Source organism: Temnothorax americanus, unplaced genomic scaffold (genome assembly GCF_048541705.1).
Source record: "Temnothorax americanus isolate GAGA-0224 unplaced genomic scaffold, ASM4854170v1 Scaffold23, whole genome shotgun sequence".
In the NCBI taxonomy this organism is placed as follows: Eukaryota; Metazoa; Arthropoda; class Insecta; order Hymenoptera; family Formicidae; genus Temnothorax; species Temnothorax americanus.
Window position 1 is genome coordinate 1,686,958 of NW_027509371.1, and position 17,630 is coordinate 1,704,587.

The 17,630-nt window shown below is 38.8% G+C and overlaps 1 long non-coding RNA gene across 1 annotated transcript in view; it reads right to left on the minus strand.

Moving 5' to 3' along the window:
- The window catches only part of LOC143898404 (uncharacterized), an 85,961-nt gene extending 69,012 nt beyond the window's left edge, over window positions 1–16,949 (minus strand). The window contains exons 1-2 of the long non-coding RNA XR_013257193.1: window positions 16,220–16,949; window positions 15,657–15,703 (exon numbers count right to left, since the gene is read on the minus strand). This is a non-coding gene — a long non-coding RNA (uncharacterized LOC143898404). The remainder of the gene's footprint in view (window positions 1–15,656; window positions 15,704–16,219) is intronic.
- Window positions 16,950–17,630: the final 681 nt, after the last annotated feature.

Genomic DNA, 17,630 nt, shown 5'->3' on the forward strand with positions numbered 1-17,630 from the left:
GCTGAAGAACGAGGCTGCCGGGAAAGGCACTTTGTTCTTCTCGCTCGTTCTCCCGCGTGTCGGTGCGCCCCGCGTAACGTTTGTCACGAAAACAGCCGTGAAATGTATGTGCCCCCATTCACCAGGCGACAGTACCCCGACGGAGTTCCTTAAGTCATTTCTCCCGGTCGGCGCGTAGAGGGCCCGACAGCTTTTCTCTCTCTCCCCCTTTCTCTCTCTCCGCATCCCCCGCCTTCTTGTTCCGGGGCGGGAAGAATACGCGCGCTTGGCATAACGCGAAATTCCTCTCCTCCCTCTCGCGCTGCCGCTAAAATATTAACTCCATTACGCGGCGACACGACGCCGCCGCTCTACTCGTTCGACCGAAATCGCTCTCCATTTCGCGAGAAACAAAAACGGCGCCGGTTTGGACGCCGGGCGCGTAAGGATTTGCTCCGTGGCGCGTATCGTATACCTTCGCGACGGTTTCTACGGACGAATTCAAAGACAGATTCGTACGTAATAGTGCAGCCGGCTAAGTGTAAATATTCGGCGTTTAAATGTATCTTTTATTTTGTTTTAAATTAACTTGGTAGTTGTGTTTGATATAATTTATATTCTCTATAATTTATTGATATGTACATTTGATGTGTGTAGGTATGTGTGTACGCGTAAAATTCTATTTTTTTTTTCATTTTTTGATCAAATGTTGAAAAGTAAAATGTGTTATAAAATATAGACATTTATGTAAATATCCTTACTGATGATTAACCACAAAGTAAATAGAGAAATTTCCCAAGAAATTACATTTTTGATCGGGCTGGATCTTGGTAGCCTTAGTAATATTTTTTTATCACATTGGCTGAAGTGATTTTTGCAATAAATTCTTTACAGTGATTTAAAGAATGTTTATTAGCATCATTATTAAATCGATTGTTAATTAAATTATGTGAAATTACTATTCCAACGAGACTTCAAGATCGATAAATGATCGACGCACATCAGTTTGCTCGAGAAAAGATACTTAATTATTAGCAATGTATTTTTAAAAAGAACTACCTATATATGATTTTACATTAAGATTGTATAATAATGAACTCATTACGGTCTTTTGTTAAATTTGGTTTACATTGAAATTTTAAAACGTTATATCTTGGAAACCAGAAGTACACATTTCCGGTGTTTTAAAGTATAGATGATTCAAAATTTTGTCATCTATAATATATGAAAATGATTCGTAAAGTGTCATCTTTTTTAAATAATTATCATATATGTAAATGTATAAGCTTAACTATATGTACTTATTATTAAAAATATATTTATAATATAGTCGTACATGTTCCGACAAATCTATAATGATCTATCGCACTTTAAGAAATAACCACGTAACGCCAGACTTCCGTTTGTATTTACAATTAATAGACGCACGCGCTAGCTATCCCTATTCGCCTCGCATCCATGTTCTAATTAACTCTGACAACACGTTTTTACCTTACCTTCTCGAAGTCGTTTCGTTTTGTTTCTAAAATGCGCTCGTGACAGTCATCGATTTGGACAAGATTAGTAGTTTACGAGCACATCTCATAGAATAAATCGATTATTTCCTTCAAATTAACTTCAAGCTTATCACAAGTCTACCTTACGTTAATATCTTTTTCTGAACATTTTTGATTCTTTGAACCGAGTCGAATTAACGATTCTCGTATTTATGGATTTCGTTATTCGCAACATTGCTCTGTGATTTTGTGTTTGATTTTCACGATCGCCAGGTAAATTTCTAGCTCGCTCAGTACTCGGGAATTTGCTTTTCGTGCATTTCTCGATCGTTTTTTCCATCTCTCATCGCATCAAGTCGGCCCAGCGGCATGTGCCAGCCGTTTTACGCAAGCACCGTCCTTATTCATCGCTCATAAGAGATGGCTAAAGTCGAAGGTATACTATCCGAACGCAGCTGGAGCTACATCACCGCATCAGCCGAATTTTCGGAAACCTCAAGAAGCTAGGTAATGAGAAGATCACGCTTCTTGCCATCAATACGCGACTCGAAGCGTTAGAGACTAATTAGTAGTCTCTAACTAATTGGAAATCTTTTAAAGCATCGCACACCGCATTAGTTGCCGCTCAGACAAAGCTAAAATTGTACGATTATTTCGCGAAAAGTTATTACAATTTGTATGAAACTGCATATTTCGCGAGTATCACCGCTATTGCGTCATTCTATCATTGCTTTACATCTAATGAGCAATAAAGATAGAATGATGCAATAGCGCTAACAGCAATTCCCTGAATGCACTTCATGTATGCACATGTTGAATTTTTGTTTGCATACTTCTAATTCAAACGGTATTAACAAAGAATTTGGGGGTGAGGCAATTTCACATTAGCCTCCAACTACGAGAAAATTGGATTGAAATAGTTTTAGTCAATAAAATTTTGTGTTTGCGCATTTACATACAATTCGATTTTTCGAGAAAATAACCGTAAATGGAAAATAATTTTATTGGTTCGATTATGATTTTGGTGTTATATAAACTTTATAGAATTTGATACTATTTACGGTTTCGGTTCAATTGTTATGAAACGGTTCCCGGTTTCAATTTCAGTTCGGTCCGAGTCCCTGCTTATAATAATAGATAGATTAATCAATTAATTAATTAATTACTGTTTGCACATTCACATACGTTTCGATTTTTTTGTTTGCACATTCTTAATAATAAAGTGATAGATAAATAAAATAAACTTTATTTGCTTATAATTTTATTATTAAGAATGTGCAAACGAAAATTTATCAACCAAGACTATTTTAATCCAATTTTCTCGTAGTTAGGAGGCTGACGTGAAATTCGCACTCTCTTAAAAAAAAATTTTTTTTTTCGTTAATACCGTTTGAACTAGAAGTACTTAAGCAAACAAAAATTTGGAATGTGCATACATGTGCAATACAAACGATGAGTAATCGAATGAGCTATAAAACGTTAATTTTTTTTGAATGTTGGAAGGCTTTACACCAGTGATATTCCAGTAGAAAGCTGCATTATTTAAAAATCACGTTTAAGGGGATCCTGCAGTGACAGGCGAACTTCCTCGATGTCGATAATGTCAACCTTTCTAATTTTGTTTTCCCTATATCTGTCTTTGTCTAACGAAATGACATCTGTCCTTGTTTGATTGCTCGCCATCTCTCGCAAGATCCGGCAATTACTGTTGCTGCTCTTCTTGTCATTCTGTGTGCATCCGTATTTGCATATTATTAAAATAATTTTTCGATGGATCTTTTATTTTGTACGCATTGAATCTTACTTCTACTTGCACGATATTATTCCTACATGTTTTCCCAAGGGCAGATGATAAACATTATGTATGTATAAACTGCAGAATTTTTGTTTTAAGCAAATATTGTCGTCAGGTGACAGCTGTATGTGCCCAAATAAGTAACATTTTTGATTTTTTGGTATTTTTGATATAAAATCGCGTTTGTTACCCTAGATTTTTGTGCGTACTTTAATTCTGTAAAAGATTTTTGCAATTCTATAAGGCCAATTAAAAGATCCATCGAAAAACGATAATGTCGGTATATATAAATCATACGGCTGCAGGATCCCCTTAACAGGAAAAGCAGCTCGTCGCATTTTGAATCTGGCCGAAAATAAACATCTTCTTATGAGCTCTTATTTAGATCAGTTCTTCGGATTACAACCGTTAACCCGAAAGGCCACTAAACTTAAGGACTTAGTCACGACGGTCAAGAAAACTCTCGGAGGTTTGCAATCACTCGGTGCCCTGATCGAATCGTGGGACTATTTCGTAATCTATTTCGTCGCGAAACAATTAAATCCAAATTCGCGCGAAGTGTGAAAATTGCAACAAGGAAGCACGGAGCTTACTACATTGCTCTTGAAATGGTCGCGCCAAGACCCATGTGAACTTAGGACCCACTAAAAAAAAGTTCGAGTATGCGACATAATTCACTGCTCATTTATTGCTTCTATCCATTCGCGCTAATTCGTTCCGATAAACAATCGTGGTCAAGGAAAATTGGTGCGAAATCAAATCCGTCAGCTCGCTAATACCGCTACGATATCAATTTTTAAATGTTCGCTTTGTAAGAAGACCGTTACATTTCGCGCGGTGCCCCGGATTTTCTGCAAAATCGACCATCGACCAACGCCAAGAAGTCGCGAACGCGAATAGTTATTTGTGCAACAAAGTTACGCACGACTTGCACACCCTATTTTATGTTGCAAGTGCGTGGAAAGTGGTCTATCACGCACGCGTAGCGTGCGCAATGGGACACTTTCCATGCACGTGTTACATAAACGTCTTTGTTACTACTGCCTGAGTTAGTGTCGCATATTACTTACTCGCATATTATTAAACGCGCGTGTGCAACGGACAACATCATACTTTTATTCATCTCGGCACAAATCTCTAACAACGTTTCAGTGTCAAATTTGTCAAGTACAAGCACATCCGTTGCGTCTCCGCCAGCTGCCTCCAAGTTTCAAGCGGTTAATTCTATATACGTGCGGTACAGTGAATCACAGTGCAAGCCGCTCTTAGACGTTACTCGCTACCGCGCTAGTGCACATCGTGTCCAAGCAAGGGCAACGCATGTCGGCTCGCGTCTTGCTCGATCGAGACTCGGAGTGCGCGAGTTTGTGCGCGAATCTCTAGCTCAGCTGCTCCGACTTCCTCGTCGTCGAGCGAGTATTCCGATCATCGGCATCGGCTCGCGTATTCCGCCGCCTTAACTCGTGGGGAGTTCTGTCGCTTCCGTTCGTGCGTCAAACTCTCAGTCGAGTTCGACGTCTTCGCGTACATCTTGTTATATCTCACGGGTCGTATACCCTTCGTTATACTCGCCACGGACGCTTGGACTCGCATACACGATTTATGTGTTTCTCCACGTCCGCAGTTTACCTCGAACTTGCCACGGACTATTCAGTGCAGGGTTTAATTGCCGCTTATAAGAGATTTTCAGGTTGCCGTGGCATCTGCGCCTCGCTCACTAGCGATTGCAGCAACAAATTTCATCGGTGCCGATAACTTCGCCGTAAGTTCCACGCCTCACTTGAACTGACTAATTGTAAGATCGCCAATACTCTCGCCTCCACCGGAACCGAATAGCGAGTTAATCCTCCGGTTGCGCCTCACTGCAGCGGCAAATAGGAGGCCGCGGTCAAGTCAGTCGAGTTCCTCTTGCGACGGACGTCTGATCGGCGACTCGTTATTGACATACGGAGGAGTTTTCAACTCTTCTTACTCAAATTGAACCTCAACTCCCACCCATTCTGTCCTTTGTCCGACGATCCTTCGATCCGCCGATATCGAAGCACTCACTTCAGCAAACTTTTTAATAGATTGCTCACTCTCATGATCCCGGAGACTTTTATGGAGGAGGAATATATAACGCGTCCATCCTGCTGGCAATTTCCATAGCAGATTTTGGCGCTACTGGACCTGAGAATATTTACAGAAGCTCCTGCAGGACATCTCCAAATGGCAGCATCCGTCCCGACAAATTACCACAGGATTTGTACTCTTGTTAATTGACGAGCGATATCCAACATCCAAATAACCTCTCGGACGCATCACCCAAACGTCGGCGCTGAAAAACTTATTCGTGTCGTTACTGTCCGCAATACGAATTCAGTCTTCATGTTGTTGTTAAATAACTAATTGTAAAATTGTGCCTCCTGCCGGTTTTGAATTAATTATCTTTGTTTAAACTTACTCACATAAATGTCTCGAATAACCACATTTATTGTAAAAAAAACTCAACTTTAAATCAACGTTTAATTCTTTTATAATTCTGCGATTCGTCTAGTATAATTCCGTGTTTCATTATTTGTTCAACTTATTGTTAGAAGGAAATCTCGCAAACCCCGCGAAAATTCTTATTCAGATAAAACTTTACTCACATATAAAGGGAGTAAGTAGACGAATTTAGAAATGTTTAATTGCGGCCCAAAACGATTCTAACTGAAAACAAAAAATGTTTTGTACAAAAATTTCATGGTAAGATGTGGTTAAATAGAGATGTTTTTTACCATATAAAACTTTTGTATATACATACAAAACATTTTTTGATATCCTGAATACTTCTCGAGATAAAGCGAGAAAAACAAAAAGCTGCTCTACATATGAGAAATGGTGTTTTCTTCATACCTCGGTCGAAAGTACGTACTTTCGTCCCTAATAGCAGGGACGAAAGTTTAACATTTACTCCCTGTGAAAAGTACACGCGCGCTCTCTATAACTTTAAACCTTAACGCCCTTTAACCTTAAAAATAGTCATCAATATTGTTCTGTCAATATGTCATCTGATGAATCCGTAGACGAGGAAGAAGTTATACGAAATTTCGATGCAGAAGCGCGATTGATAATAAATACAGATACGTTGCCAAAGAAGTCTGTTGATCGATACAATCTTGTTTACGACACGTATAAAAAGTGGCAGATAGAACACAAAACTTCACTGTCAAACTGTGAAGAAAATAATTTGGTTGTGTATTAATTTATTTTTACAAAATATGACAAGACTTGACTCTTCGAATGTATTTGATGCCTGCCCCCACGACCAGCAGCACTCGCTTCGCTCGTGCCGCAAATGTCGGGGGCAGGCATCAAAAACATGCTTATTAACATTTAAAGTTAAAAAAAGTAAAATTAATAACGTACTTTCGACCGGCTATGAAGAAAAATCGTATACATTAATTTATCCCTTTATTTAATTTATCCCTTAGCATCGTTTTTGAGTCGTAACTGAAAATCTGCCTATTTACCTTTATATGTGTACAGTTTTATTTCTCTATGTGTGTAAAGTTTTATCAAAATTAAAATTTTCCGGTTCGCGAGGTTCTCTTCTTAGTAATATAAAAAACAATATTAGATGCATTAAGAAATTAAAAATTTTTTTTTTAAATTATTTTTAAAAAATAATATTAATGTGATTAAATAGAGGTGTTTTTATCATAAACTGTTGTATAAAACATTTTTTGATATCTTAAATGCTTTTTGAAATGTATCGAGAAAAATAAATAACCACTATACATATATAGGGATTATTATAGTTTCACCTCTTTCGTTTTTAGGTCGGAACTGAAATTTCTAATTTCGTTTATCTACTCCTTCCGCCTACATGTGTATAACGTTTTATCAACATCAGAATTTTCGAGTTTGCGAAGTTCCCTTACTAGTAGCTAATTAAGTTCTTGGTTAATATTAGTTTATTTGTCTAAATCTTGTAAGTTAAGAAATTCGCTTATTCACTTACTCCCTTATTCGCTTACTCCCTTTTAAGTTCGGCATTGATTTCTCAGTACCGAAACGGGTGAAATGTTCTGAAAAATCAATAATAATAATCTATCGCACTTCAAGAATAAGCCACGCAACGCTGTAAGACTTTCGCTTGTATTTACAATAGACGCGCGGCTATAATCATCCCCACTCGCCTCGGCATGCTTCACTCAGCTGACAATACGTTTTCACCTCGTCTTCTCGGAACCGTCTCGTATTTTCTGCACGCTCGTGACTCGTGACAGTCATTGACAAAACTTCGATAAGATTAGCGGTTCGCGAACACACCTCGTAGAAAAAAATCAATTATCTCTTTTAAATTAATTTTGTTTATTACAAGTGTCTCTCTTACGTCTTAACATCTTTCTCTGAATAATGTATTTTATAACTTTTCATTTCTTCATGTTTGATTCAGGATCGAGTTATAGAAATATTGTAATTGTTCGTGTTAAACGAACTAATTTGACAGGTGGATTACGCTCTTCTATCGAAGTCTCTATATTAATGATCAATTTCGCGATAGTAACATGCGCGATGAGTTGTATAAGTCCATGCCAACTGAAATTAATGAAAACCCCTTTAGGCGAGCATGTTGCATAATACGACAATCACAAATCGGTCGGTTTGAAATTATCGTCGTGATATCGCAAATACGACATATCTCTCTCTCTCGTCATATGCTGCGATAAATAATTTAAGTAGACTACTAATCGATATCGTACAATGCGTTTATAATTCATTGCATTCGCGCATCGTTGCGCGCACAATTATTTCGATACAGTTCGGATTGTCAAGTCTTTCGATAAAATTTATCAGCCGCAAATGTTGGAATTTTATGTCCACTTTTCGTTTAGAATCTATTAAATTTTTCAGAGCTCTATGAAGAGCTTTATATTTTTAATATTATATTTTTTTTATCTTTTGCAGTTAAAATGTATGCGCTTTCCATCGAGCCATCAATTCAATATTTTGCAGTTATCACGCAATTCTATAAAAATAATTCAAACAAAAAATATCTAATTGCTGGTTAAAATTTTTTATACTTAATATAATTTTAATCGCAAAAATGTTATGTTACGTAAAAATTTGTTACGTAAAAAGTTTGCAATTTGTAAATAAATTGTGATTTGCTATAATACAAGTACAATATTTATATTTTATTCAAAAGACTATAAATATATTAGAATAATCTTTTAAAAGTATTTGTAGTAAAAGTCAATGTTAATAATATTTTCATGATTAAATATTGATTCTATTATTCTGCAAAAAAATTATGAGTTAAGCCTTTAAGGATCAAATAATCGAACATTGAATCCACCATACTCATTTTTAATATCCTGAACCGTAATCAGGAACCTCTGAAAAAATTCTTATACATTTAAATTATAAATTACAAATTACAAAATTTTAATTATACATTATAACTTTTAAATTATAAATTCTTTCGAAAATATAAAATTTTAACATTCTCTATATATCAATTTTGCTAACTTAAATTTTAGTTTATATTACTATTATTTTATTTATATGAGTAGGTATTTATAAACGAAAAACTCTTAAGAAAAACTCTTTGAATAAACAATTAAAAAATGTTTAATAAATTGTGACAATAATTCGTAACTTTTCCATAAAATAATAGATATGTTACTTAATTACATTATAAACATTAACCTTTATAACAAATTCCGTTTGAAGAAACTAACTAACTGAACTGACTAAACTAACTAAAGTCCCCTTTTAATAACATACATTTAATTTCGAATGGAGATTAAAATTTTTCCAATACGTCATATATCACAACTTTGCCACGATAAATAAGTACAATTAAAATATCCCTTTTTACAATTTTAAGCTTAAATCTTCCAAAGTTGTAATATATATGAAACAGTTCGAAGTTCAAAACTGTATTTAATACAAAAAAATTACTAAAAAAGAAAGTGATTATTTTTTCTTTCGTGGGCTTCAAAAAGAAAATGTTTCTTGTTATACTATTCTATCGTACTTATTACATTGAAAGGACCGTCTTATGAAAACGCTTTATAAAGTGCCCTGTAACGACGAACGTACCACTTTAACAGTGTCCAATTAGTAATTAATATCTTTTTAAAATCAGCATTTTTGTAATCGTTCGCATTTTCGTGAAGGGTGACAATGCGGAATTTACTCGTTTGCCGGAAAAGTTTTGACAATCTCCACGTTAGAATTCTGCGAGGTACTCGCGCGAATGGTTGAAGGCAATCGCCATTATCGTGATTAAAATAAGAAATGATACTGACTGAATCGTTGCGTCGCATCGCGCTGCTCCGCATCGCTGACCCTCCTCGAGACGAGAAAGCTCGGGGAGACGAAACTAATTTAAAACGCGAGCCAATCTCTTGCTGGAGGCGTTATTGATACACGTGCACTCTTTTGAAGAGGGTGAATTAAAAGAAAAGATCTCAATATATATAGCTTTAAAGCATTATCTAAATAAGACTTTGTAAGGGTTGTTTGTATTTTTCTATCAACAGTTTAATTTAAATAAGTCTAAACTTTAACCGTCCATTTTTGAAGGGTTAAGAAGGCTTCTGCCTACTCACCGCTTCTGTCCTTGTTTGATGACATCAGAAGCAAGAAATCGCATGCTAAAAATTCTTGCGGTTTTAGGGTAAATAAAAATATAATATATCCATAAAACACGCAATTGTAATTAATTCAGCACCTTTGTAAAATATATCAAACACTTTCCTTTAGCTTTAATAATCACTAAATAGCTATAATATAAAATTAACGCGACGAGCAACCTTTTTAACCTGTCTTCTTTCATTTTTTATTTTACAGCTATTTGTTGATTATTTGAACAAAAGAAAAAGTGCTCGGTATATTTTACAAATGTGCTGAATCAATTACAATTGTGTTTTACGAATGTATCTTTTTATTTCAAAACTACAAGAATTTTTGGCATGTGATTTCTGATGTCGTCAAACAAGAATAGAAGCGGCGAGTAGGCAAGAGCCTTAAAGTCATTGCAGCCAATCGAAAGATAAAAAAACTTAACAATTTTTTTTAATTACAAAGAAGTGTAAGCATTAATGTTTGTAAAAAGTTAAGTAGTAATTATATATAGTAAAATTTGAATCAAATAAGAGTCTTTCAATAAAAATCTATACATTTTTCTTTTTTTATTTATAAATATCTTATGAATAATTTAGCCCAATTAATTATATATATATACACATATGGTTAATAATGTTGAAAGAAATGACAATTTCTCATAAGAATATGCAACGTTACGTTATCATTTTAGAATATGCTTTCAGTTTATGGCTTTCTATATATCGGGCAGATTTATCGCAGGTAGAATGTAACGGCATTGAATCGCATGAAAATGATACTTAAAAGCTGACGCGGCATGCGCTCGCGTATTGTATTGTCTCGCAGAAGCAGAACGTATTGTGGCGAAAATTTTGCAGGAATCCGAAGCCATATTGCGAGCGTCGCATAAAGACCTCGCGACCCGTCTTCCGATATCCATCTCCATCCTAAAGGCGGCAACGGAGGCGGTGTAGAGTTACTTTGCACGAAGGAACCTATCAGAGATATTGAAAACGCCAAAGCCTCGGATTCTCCTTGCAAGACGATGACGTCGACGACGGCGACGGGCGACGCGTTTCTTACCCGAAGCAACCCAGGGATCGATCGAACGTAATATTTTTTGGTTATCATTGGTAACCGGAGCGGTTCCCAGTATGGCCATCCGAGCCCGTCCATAAAAAATGGACCGCTAACTCGCCTCGTAAATTTGCAAGACATATAAATACGAGACACTCCTCTGTTTAACCGCACAACCGCGCTGGCTACATTATAATCGCAACGCGCATATTCGCGCGCGATATCATATTCTTTATGCCGGTCCGGCGAAGTATGTGTGTGACAGGTGTGCGACACCGATTGATAAATTCGTTTATTCGACAGGGAAGAACGTCAATCGGCTTGAGCTTATTCTCTCGCACATATACGTACTCTCCGTCGTGCTATATTTGTTTATAACGTTATTTATTCTAACACGAGAGAGGAAAATCTTTTTCCAAAAGATTTACAGTTGCACGCGAGTCGCGACGCTATATTAGACAGGTAATCATTCGCGGCGTGGACAAAAATAGACTTACTTCATTCTTTTTTATTATTCAACGTGAATTATCTTTGTGGTTGTTCTCTGGTTAAGCAATTCACGCCTCTTTCGCTCCGGATGATTCATCCGGGGCGGTCATCAAGAGTGAACCGTGCACATTGGTTTTTATAGGATAACGTAAAGGCACAAGGCGGGCTTTAAGCCGAGTTAATTAACGCATTATAGCGGATATGCCGTAAGCCGGTGCGCAGACTTTTTTGCAGAGTTGCGAAGTAAAACATGTACTCGTGTTGGTACAACGCCTTGAGAGATTACTAAAAAACCGTATGTTAATTAATCACTAAACTATTAATTATACTCGGTAAATTTTGCAACCAAATATATATATATATATATATATATATATATATATATATATATATGTCGAATAATTTCAAGTAATATCAAGAATAAAAATTAAAAAAAAGGTAATTTAATTATTTTAAAAAATAATCACACAAAAATAGAAATAATTTTTTTATAAACTAAGAAAATCGGCAGCTCTAAAAAAATTTACTATCTCAAAACGTAGTTTCACAGAGAGAACGGATATTCAATCATCCCTCTTCGTATTTATATAGTTATAAAAGGTATATATCTCAATGTTGTTAAAGGTGATTCTCGGTACCATCAGGAGCGCTTATTATTCAACATTTGACACGTAACTTCGTTTCATCGACAAAGGGGCTCGACATGCCCCCCGCCAGTGGTGAAACACGCACAAAAGTAATTATTTCCAGGTTACAACCCCATCGTCCTGCATCCATCGAAATGTAAATGCGAGATCCCTGTTCCAACTTTGCCGGCATGGACGTGATGGCAATTACAGCCGTTACATATACCCACACGCCCCAATATCATTCTTCGCGCTTCCATAAAATGCAACGGGGATAACAAAAGCCGATCATAAAGCTGTCTACTCCAAAAGAGGAAGAACGATCGGCCGTTGCGGCGCGGCCGGGAGGGGCGGGAAGGGTTGGGGTGTAGCCTCGACGCGCGTACGCATGGATCGACGTAAAGGGGTATGTGCGGGGGTGAGGGACGTGCATATGTAATACACGGCTTTGCCGAGATACGTACTAGATGCTACTTTATACCCTACAACCGAGCGACGGTCGATAGCCCGTATATACGGGCGTTAACACGATAACTCGCCGTGTTGCCGGCCAGCCAGCACCCGACGTCGAGTGACGTCCCGAGATTATTGGAGATTCCATTATAATGAGTTTGCGTATAGACAGGGCCCCGTCCTGGTGGTGACCGGGAGATCCCGCGGTGTGGTCCGCGAACTTTTGCCAAGTTACCGGTAAGTAATCCTCGCAAATTAATTACCGGTCTTACTCCCGTCCCCGACCCCTGTAATCTTAGGCGGAATTCAAGTTTTAAATTAAATTTGGTCCACCCGTCCTTCTCTCGCCGTCGTCGTCCCTCGCTTTCCTTGTCGCCATCAATGCTTATATCGCGCCGATAAGACGGATTGCGTGTGTATACACACGCAAAAGAGCGATACGAGCACAAAGGGAATAAACTTGCAGCTTTCAGTTTTCCGAGAAAACAAAGGTCTTGTTTAAGCGAAACGTTCCGCGTTTGCGAACGAGATTACGTGGAATAACTATTGGTATTTAACATTATTGGTATTTAATGTTATTAGTATTTAATGTTATTAACATTTCAAAACCCAAGCCGATATTTGTCATATCGTAGGTTCAAATAGAATATTTAGTTTTATTTTAAAGACACAACTTCTCTCTCAATATGTCAAGATAAACCTATTTAACATATACAGTTAAGATAAACCCATTTAACATAAACAGTCGTAATTACCATAAGACTCAATGCCCAAGTAAACTTAGTTAACATAAGTAAACGCAGGATTAATGTAATTCACATATAAATTAAAATAATATAACTGGAATTTACACTAAAGCTTACAAAATATTCGCTTTCAAAGTATAAAATTATTATTGGTACGCTGAGTACAAAAAAATATTTTAGAACAAATATTTTCTCAATAAAGATATTAACTTGTAGTTTCTCCAAACAAATAATTATTGAAAATAGGAAATTTATGGGTTTCTTGTGGGAATCAGGTTTCAAAAGAAAACGTTACATACTATGTGTTCAACTCTATACATCCTTCTACGTTAATCTTGAATAAACGTCACTGTAATGGAATTTTTATTTAAAACTCATTTCGTTAGAGGGATACACGGGTTTTTATCTTATTCGGAAAAGAGATATAGCACGCGTGCGTGCTCGTCCGTGATTAAATGGATTCCGGGGGTGCGACAGTTTAGGTTTAAAAACCGCGGACCGGCGTAACGCGTAACAACGTCGTCGCCATGTTCCTGTTTTGCGTAGCTTTGATAGCTTCGTGCCTCCGCTGACAAGGTTCAATGACGTTCGCCGGCCGAATGACTGCTCGTGCACTCCACTCGCCCGCGGCCGTCACCCCGCCCGGAAATGCCGTTGTGTGCAGCAACGCGCATCACAACGCGGCTCTCTCTCGGCGAGTGGGCTGGAAATATCCGTTTTTGCCCCGGCGTAACACGCACACGAGATTGCACGTGTTGCGTGGAGTCGGGGTGCAACGTTTGCCGTGACGTTTAAACGTTCGACTAATCTCGCTCTCACGTCCGATGCTCGTTATATCCCACGTCGATTGGTCATCGTTGCCATTTTAACGTTAGCGCGCGCACGGCTATACCTCCATTGTGAGCATTAATTACCGCGAAAATCTTTTGCTTTTGTTCAATAATTAATGATTGGACGAGGGAATAAATGGAGCGCTAATCCAATATTTAACGCCGGATACTCTCCCGTGCCCGATTAATCTCGCGGCTTCGTCGACACCGCGCCGGCTGAATATCCATGAATCAATCACGATCACGCGTGTATATCTGCAAGTGATAAAGAATTCCGCGCTTTCGATTCAATCCGGCAATTTCGGATCTACCGCGAAATTATAGTTTTTTCATGGAAGGCGGATATATTTTGGAATTTATAGGCACGCGATAAATCTAGGCCATAATCTCGACGATATCGGTGCGCACGTGCGCGCGCGGCCGTTACGCTCGTAGAACGTATCTCTAATAAAAATCGCTCCTCCGTCCTCCCCGTCTCTCTCTCTCTTTTTCTTCTCTCTCGCTCTTTCCCTTTCCCCTCCGTCGGGGCCACCGTCGTATTTATTTATCCGGCCGAACGCAGATGATAACGACGTCGGCATTTCATTCATTGTTAGCGACGCTGGAACGCCGCGGCGCTATGAAACTACGTTATTTGTATGCCGCGAGCGGCCGCCTTAACTACGACAATACTTTTCCGCCGCTACCGACGCGGCGTAACTCCCCCGCGCGCTCCCAAAGGGAGCAGCGGGACGGAAGAAATATGGAAATGGCCGGGAATCAAGGATGGGTCGCGGACTCCCCAGCCTCCGAATTAGAAGAATTAAGTAAAGAGTCAAACTCTCTCTTATAAAAGAATTTCGCTGTCGAGTGGAATCGTGAGAGCGATCCGAACGACTCGCTTGAACGACGATGCCTCACGATTAGGGGCCCGAACAGACGAGCGACTTTGTAACGCCACAGTATAGGTACTGTACAAGGCTTCTCTATGCCGCTACAAAGTGGCCCGTCTCTGTTCGGACCCTTTAATACCGAGCGTTTAATAACGATCGACGAACACTCGCGGTGACACTTTATTTTACCGCTACATTAATTATCAGTTTAAATAAACATTTTTATGTAATGTCTAATAATAGTTAAAAAAAAAACTGACCCTTTTATAATGTCTCATTTCTCATACGTACATTTTTTTTTTTTTTTTTATTACGTTAATATAATACGTATCCATTGCCTTAAGGTGATCCTAAAGCCGTGAACCTAACCGGTTTTTTTTTAGCACTAATCTTTTAATTGGCTTTATGGAAATGCAAAATTCTTGTCTAGAATTAAAGTACGCATCAAAATCTAGGCCATGGTGGTCGAATTTATATCGAAAAAAAACTAAAAAAAATTAATATTTTTTGTTATACGTGACGACCACCACATACCTATAAATTCGGCCACCATGACTTAGATTTTGATGCGTACACTTTAATTCTAGACAAGAATTTGGCATTTCTATAAAGCCAATTAAAAGATTAGTGCTAAGAAAAAAACTGAAAAAAAAACCGGTTAGGATCACGGTTTTATGTTCACATTAACATTGAAATAAAAAAAGAACTTACCGACCGATGCTCAACAGCAGAGTTGTAAGTTGTAACCCTGCGTTAATCTGTAACGTATAAATATCTTTATTGTACACTAAAGCAGCGTCCACACACACACATTGCACACACACACACACAAGATAATCAATACTTAAAGTAAATAATTGCATCGCGTCCGTTAAATTTTTAGAACATTATTTTAACCGAAATCTGATTTTAAAATTGCGGTGGCCGCACGATCGTTTCTTGTGCATTAGCATTAAAACTCGTCTGCATTAACTCGTTCGCATAATTAATCCGCGAAAGATCGCGCATGTAATATTACGACCGTGAGAGACGCGAGAAATAAGAGAGAGACGCAACGCTCGCGACGTATAATGTCTCTTCTCGCATGCATATGCCGGCGATCGAACTCCGAAATTGCGAATCTGCGAAATTGCGCCGGGGTTAAACCTTGAACGAGTAATGAGTAGGTATCACGTACTCTTTAATGGACGAATCAAGTCGCGCTCGAAAAAGTGATGGAATCCGCCACAAAACTGACAAGACAGTAAAATAATAAACGAACAACAATTACTCACCCCACGGTTACTCCGCTGTCGCCCGATGCCTACCCAGGCCTCCAGCTCCTACTCTTCTCGATCCTCCGGGTGCTCCAGGTTCTCCTCCGTCGGCGCACTCATTCACGATTCGCGACGCGACGACGTTCACGCGCGAAAATCGACGATATCGTCACTCGTCACTTATGATCGCGCGACATTTTCGACACTTTGCACGGTACTACCGGTATTAAGGTAGTCCTTTCGTAAGAATAAGTATTAGATAGGTACCTAAATTTGATATATGTTAAATATACAGTAATAAGGTTACCGACGCGATTGGATTCACTACTTATTTAACCTCATATATCAGAGCAAACATTCGGCAAGTCCTTAATTTCAAGGTACGTACAAAATCCGGAAACTTCAGGGAATATTTTAAGACATTATTAATAACGTATTCATCTAGATAAATGTATTATTCGTTGAAAACCTCGCCGATTTGCATCATTCTATCTTTCTCGTTCATTAGATGTATAAACAAGGATAGAATGACAATAGCACGCACCGCGAACGCACATTTAGGGTTAAATCTGAAGAATTTGCACCTCCTCACCGATTTCGTTGAACTTAGGCTTAATCGACGCGTTTTTGCACAAAACGACCGAATCTGGCAGAAAAAAGTGTCGCTCTGCCCCGCGAAGCGAGATATTAACGGTTAAAGTTGACAGGAATCAGGTTATGATTCCTGTCATACCGACGAGATGCAGCGACTACGACCAACGACCATGCCCTGCGGCCACACGCGCATGCTCAGTGGTCGCACGCGCATGTAAAACTGCGCCAATTTTAAAATGAATCAATCGTGCAGAATAACCAAGCATCTCGATTCAAGCAGTTAGGTCTCACGCTGGGAGTTTCATTAGTTTAATTAAGCGTGGGAAGCACACACACACACACACACACACACACACACACACACACACACACACACACACACACACACACACACACGGGGGGGTGCGAGGGAGGGGTTTGGCTCCCCCTCCCCCGCACCCACCCCGTCGCGCGTCGGTAGGCAGCGTGGACCTCGCTTTACAACATAAAGTACATGCTAAGTTGTAAAACAAAATTATAAAGTACATGCTTGGGAGGGGGTGCAGGGGAGAAAAGCCTTCCTGTTCACGTGCGCTCAGGCGTGTAAGCCCCCTTGCACCCCTCCATGCATGTGCTTTATAATTTCGCTTTACAACTTAGCATGTACTTTAAGTTGTAAAGCGAGGTTAACGCTGCCTACCGGCGGGGTGGGTGCGGGGGAGGGCGGGGCCGAAACCCCCCCCCTTGCACCCCCCCCGTGTGTGTGTGTGTGTGTGTGTGTGTGTGTGCTTCCCACGCATAATTAAACTAAAAAAACTCCCAGCGTGAGACCTAACTGCTTGAATCGAGATGCTTG